At 41.4% G+C, this 6,462-nt stretch overlaps 1 pseudogene; it reads right to left on the reverse strand.

Annotated features, from left to right (window-relative positions):
- Positions 1 to 1,870: 1,870 nt before the first annotated feature.
- LOC124689512 lies at positions 1,871 to 6,128 on the reverse strand (annotated as a pseudogene).
- Positions 6,129 to 6,462: the final 334 nt, after the last annotated feature.

Raw genomic sequence — 6,462 nt, forward strand, 5'->3', positions numbered from 1 at the left:
ATGATTTATGTGGATGAAATCTGCGCCAAATAGAGATATAGATACACGAAGCTGACTACAAAGTAATCTGTGAGAAGAAAAACTCCAAAGCTGATCGTGTCTACTTTTAGTAATACTTTTATGCGTGTCACGGCATACGAGTGATACTAGGCAAGGATATGGTGGCACATATATGAGAAAAGCAATATAGGGATAAAAAAAGCCACCACGTTCTTCCAAATGGACTAATTTAAATAATCTGACCGACATACTGATATTAACGGTGGAGATTAAAAAATTATGCATGTGGTGTATTTTTAGACGGAACAATTGCGACGGCTAGAGAATGTAAAAAAAAGTATGGTTGATATATGAGCACTAAGGCAAGCTAGATGATTTATGTGGATGAAATTTGCGCCAAATATTGATATGTGTACGTGAAGCAAAATAAACACTCGTCAAACAACCGTAGCAAAACTGGTTATTTTTGCAGCTAGAAGCGTCCTTTCGGTAGACACATAGCGTCTTCGGTAGATTTGCCATCTCGTCATTGCCGCCGTCGACGGTCCGGCCTATATACATGAACACACATGATATATAATAGAAATTTGCGTGGAAGATGACACACAGAGCAGATATGCATGGTCCAAACGATTCAGCTTAATGAAATTCTAATGGACGTGCAAAAACGTTACCTTTGGAGGGAAGCAAATTTCGCGGTAAAAGGAAAGTAGATATAATTTGGGAGCGAGCCGCGCCGTCGTCAAGCGATGCTACATTTTGTATGCTAACTCAGTGCTGCAACTTAACGACCTGATATATTACACAGGTAATGAGAGCACTTGGAGGAAGAAGATTTGTATTTGTTGGAGTGCCCCCAGTTGGGTGTTTACCACTTGTCAGAACTTTGCTAGGCACCGGTGCAGAAAAATGCCACGAAAACATGAACTCAATGGCAGCTTCGTTTAACAGAAGGCTAGACGAAGTGGTACGTTTTCTGAAGAACCAACGAGATACCAGAGCTACCTTTATTGATGTTTATCCAATCGTAAGCATGGCGACCATAGACCCTGTTACCTATGGTAAGTTGTGATACAATTCAGTCTCTTTTAATTGCGCAGAGAAAAAAAAATGTGTGCGGTGGTTGCATCCTATGACAATGTTTTCTTATGAACACCAGGGTTGACAGACACATCAAGAGGCTGCTGTGGAACAGGGGTAATTGAAGTTGGGCAAACATGCAGAGGCCGATTAACATGCCCAGATCCCAGCAAGTACATGTACTGGGATGCAGTCCACCAAACAGAGAGAATGAACCAAATTATCACAGATCAAGTGATTATGAATTCAATTGGAGAAATTTATGCGTAGATCAAGATTGTGAATTCGAGTCTACATCCCACAAATATTGAGTCTAGCATTTTATTTATTGTAATGCATATTCCATTGCAGTTTAATAGAACAGGTTGGCCATATCATTTTCTAGTATACTCCTTATTCCATGATTGTGAGTGTGTGACTGCGAGACTTTGCACCATTTTTATTTAAGATGGCCAAATATTACAGTTGGTAACTTGTCAGAAATGAAACTGTTTGCAGAGGCATAACAAAATATGGCCCTGACAATATGTATTTTCTCAGTTATAGCTTAACTTGTGTATGTGGATCGATAGAAGTAGAGCCATGCTTAGAACATCAAGGATCTATAGAACTCTGAGTGATAGTTGTTTTTAACACCCAACAGCAGCTGAACTGTTATCTATGCAATAGTGATTATGGCAGCAACTACAGCATTTTGGGTAAATAGAGCACTACCAATTTTACTCTATGTGTAGGAAATAAAATTGCTATGCCAAAAAGAACAGGAGGATAAATAAAATAGGTAAGGTACCTCCATTAGCATGGATCTTGAACAGGCCTCGCCAAAGCAAAAAGAGGTTCTGAATTTACCGACATCAGTAATTCAATTGGGACAACCTTAGCAGGACAGCATAGTTTAAGCCTAGGCTCCAGAAAGGCTGACAATGTCCATTTGAAAGTATTAGACAGGAAAAAATATATATAGCATAAATGCAATTATAAATACTCCAGTGAGAATAAGTCCTTGGGACAATCGTAATACCTGGAGAAAGCTTCCGCCCCTCGTACAGCAGTGCTGCTAACGGGTTATTTGCCCAATGGCTCACAGCTAAGCGACTGGTTGGCTGAAAACCCACTAGTTTACCTTGTTCTGACATCACCACCTACAAATAGATGAATAAAGTGACATATCATTTGATCCAAGAGAATGAAAACATATCATTTGATTTATGATAAGTAAAAAAAGTTAACAAACACTGGAAGTACAACTTGTTTAAGAGATTTAACAGAGTAGTTTACAATTTGTTTTATGATAACTAAGGATAAAATCCAATTGCACTGAAGTATCAATAAGAATACACCAGCTAAGCAAACAGTAAAGAAATGTAGTCTCCTTCTCGTGAGTCCGGATCAAATAACCAACTAGACACATGAAAAATGAGTACTCTAAATTATACTAGTAAGTTACATTCATGCATACACTGCTAGCATAAGATAAGTGGAGAACTGATCTGAAGAATAACAGGAACTAAATTAATAAATTGCATTAGAATAACTTAAGACAGCAAAACAAATGTATTCTGCTTCAGCGAGCACGCCAAACAATTGATTGACAAGCATAGGATTAAGAAATGGCGTGATATCAATTCATGACTGAAATCATATGGATATTTTTCAAATTTCCAAAGAAATTTTTCAATATATTGTAAAATAAATATCAAACTTCAGTTGCAAGATATCATATTATACACCATCATAACAAAAAAATAAACTTCATCTGCTGCAGCATACATTTTATGAATCAGGGAATTACCTGAAAACTAGCAATATTCTGCAGACTTTCCCGGGTATTATCCTTTTGTTCAAGATGAGAAGTCGTCTCAGTGGGACTTGACACCAATAAGTTCTCAGTTTCTTGGCTAACAGTACGGGAATCCCGAGCATCATCAGAAGCTGCATACTCGCCAAGATTGATGGCCTTGAAGCAGTCAGGCAGTTCTCCAACCCAAGCTCCAATATTTTCATCAACCACTATATCTCCAGGGCAACCACATGAATCTTTTATTTTCTTGACAACAGATACGCAATAACCTCGTACCTGCCCAGGAGGAGCAAATTAGAAGAGGGAGTATTATATAACACCTGATATAGAAAAAAAGAGCAGTATTTTGCTATCCAGTTATGCAGCATAAACAGTTTGGTCTTACTAAGAAACACATGGCAATACAAATATGCTAGTTCAACCTGTTCGATATTTATTTGAAGAAAGAGCAGTGAAAGGAGTACTTTCGGAGTGAGCACTTGCAATACAGAACTTGGTGTGAAGTTTGTACAGGCTACAGTATCTTTAAAAGTACAACTATATTTTTCCTTGTTGCAAACATATTTAACGTTAAAATATTGTGATAAGTGCCACTATTCTAGACTTTTTTTCGATAAAACTATTGTAGACATACTATCAGTGGTTTCAGAGCCACAGACAGAACACTAAATTCTAGAGAGCTGAATAGTTCTTGGAGTGTAATGATTTTGTCATCAGATATGCCCTTAATTATACACAGTAAGTAGTTCTGATGGACATTGCACAAGGGTAGTAGTTACAAAAGTATACAAGCTACATGACAATTGCCAACGCGAACAAAACAGAACATCCATCACAAAGCAACAGCGTCTTAAGAGATGACTTTTCAATAAATCATGTAGACTTACTTTAGCACCTTCAATTTAGAGACTCCCTCTTTTGTAGTGAGTGGTTATTAGTTATTATATGCAAGTTGCAGCAAATAAATAAATTACTGATATTTCATCCTTGTGAGATTGTCAATTTTGTATGTCCCCTGTCAGAATAACGCCAAGTAATTAAAGTAGAAGCATTTCATTTTAGAATATTAGTCATTTGAAATACTATAGGGAAATCCTGATGACTCAGTGTCTGTGAAAGTGCTATGGGCATATCATGCATAAACCCCAGAAAACAAAAGCTGACACAAAGAAAATTAGGCCTAAAAACAAAATTTTCCCTAGGAAGAGCAAGAAAGTTACAAGGAATAAGCATACCTCACTATTATCCAGAGAATGGACATCAGAACAATATCTTTGTGGTGAGGAGGAGCATGAACTACCCATGAACAAACTTTTGTCTTTAAGAGACTGAGGCCAGAATAACTGAGCAAGGACACCAACAATAAGAATAACAGAGCTACCAGCCAGAAAAGCAAAGAGCTTGTTCAGATAACCCTGCACTCAAAGAAACAATGTTGGCAAAGAGAAATAACAAACATTTTTGTGAGGAAGCTTCTACTAATATAAAGTACCAGCATACATTGTTCTTTCTAATCTTTGATGGTTCTGCATTCCAGTGGGAATGAAAAGTTTTGCCAGGTAATGTGAATTGATCTTCAAAATACATGTCAAGAACATTCCCTAGTTCCGCCTACAGGAAGAGAAAACTTAAATGGATAAGAATGATCAAAGAAAATATGCCTACAGAAAGCACGGGTAGAGAGTAGCCATGTACCAGTTGGAAGTGGGATACAAGAACTTCCCGCCTATTATTTGTTAACTCATGACAGCCTTTAAGCTCTGTATTCTTGAATGCTGCGGCATTAATTTGCAGTTTATAAGAAGGGATGAACTCATGAGCCCAAAGAACAAAATCAGGACCCCCAATCTCCTCCAAGCTTCCGTATTTTGGGGCTGGCCACCATGCACTCTTTGGTTTGCCCACTTCATGAGAAGACTTAGCAAGATCAAATCTCTCCAAGCATCTCCTAGCATTATTTGCTACTTCTGCCTCGGCAATTCGGTGTATACAAACAGTGGAATCGGATGAGCAGTTTGGCTTCCGGATTTGAAACAAACCAGCGGTGCCCCGAGGTAATTCTTTTCGGTATCCTCAATGACACATGAGAAGATGGCTTCAGCAAGAGCAGATAGAAGTTTTCCATCTGATGAACTAATGCTAAAATCCACAGGAACCTGGTACGGAATCACAAATTAGCAACAGGATAACAACCAAAAAGAATCCAGTATTAAGAATTCAAGACCCAATGTACACCTTTCGGGGTTTGCTCCAATCTTCTAAATCTCTCCCTGAACCTGGAGAGAAGACTTCTAGACGAAAGTTTGCGAGCTTCTCCATTACAACTTGCTTAAGGGCCATAGCCAAAATACTGTCGGAATCAGGTTCGTTTTCCGAGAAGAAATCATCGCCATAGTCTTTCTTTATCTTGCTGGCCTTCTCTTGAACTTCCTTGGCTTGCAAAATCTACAAATCAGCAAAACTTCCTCAAGAAAAAATGAAGAAAGAAAATCGGGCCAAAGTAACGAATCTTATCATCTTTGGCGCGTACAGACAAACTAGCGAGTTTCTTCTTTGATAAACACAATAAAACGGTGCAAACACCAACCCCAGATTGCACACTTATCTCTATTGCATCGTGAATGCCTTGCCCAGTTGCGGAATCTACATGCGTAATTTAGTTTCTCCAACTGTTTCACGATGTGTGAGCATGTTTTCTATGATCTAAAGTACTGGAATGCTGTTAATATTCAAACGAGCGTTTCCTATATTAGTGAAGCATAACCACATCCAACAAAATCAATCCGAACTGGTACAATTTAGCACTGCAAAGCGTACTAAGCTAGGTGGAGGTGGAGGTGGAAGCGCTCACCAGTCGAGTGGACGCGGCGCCGCCAGGACCAGGGAGGAAGGCCTCCATGACCATGGCCTCGGATCCAGCGCCGAGGTGCGCCTCCGCCGCCACGCCGCCGTCGGCCGCGGCCGCGGCCGCGACCGCCTGCTCCCGCCGCGCGGCGCCGGCGACCTCGAGCCGCGCGAGGCCAGCGTCGTAGCAGCGCGCGATGGGGATGGCGCGCCTTCCGTCTCCCTCCGCGACTCGGGTTTCTCTTCCGCCGCTGGCGCGTAGGCGGCGAGGGGGGAGGGCGAGGCGAGGCGCGGGGGTCGGCTGTGGTGGGGCTCTGAGGAAGCGGGGTGGGTACCGGGAGGAGGCGAAGCGCGGGGGGAGTGGCGGCAGGTGGAGCGGGAGGAGGAGGGACGGGGACGGCATCGTGCCGGAGGAATCGCCGGAGACGAGGGCGGCGCCGGCGACCGGCCGGGGAGAATCGCGGGTGCCGGTGCGGGGGCGCAGGAGGTTCTCGGAGGTTTATCGTGTCATGTCTTGAATTCGGGGAATTTTGTGATACATTTAAATTTAAATGGTTGTGATTTTGTAACTAAAAATTGAACACTGTCCAATAACTAGGCCCTAAATCTTTTATCTCTAAAAATAAATAGTAGACCCCCACTAGCTGATTTTTCTATCTCCTCGTGAAGCCACGTCGACTTTTATTTCCCACCCATGCCCGCACATTCGACCCCGTGCATGTGTGCTGTTTAACCCT

Source organism: Lolium rigidum, chromosome 2 (genome assembly GCF_022539505.1).
Source record: "Lolium rigidum isolate FL_2022 chromosome 2, APGP_CSIRO_Lrig_0.1, whole genome shotgun sequence".
Classification (NCBI taxonomy): domain Eukaryota; kingdom Viridiplantae; phylum Streptophyta; class Magnoliopsida; order Poales; family Poaceae; genus Lolium; species Lolium rigidum.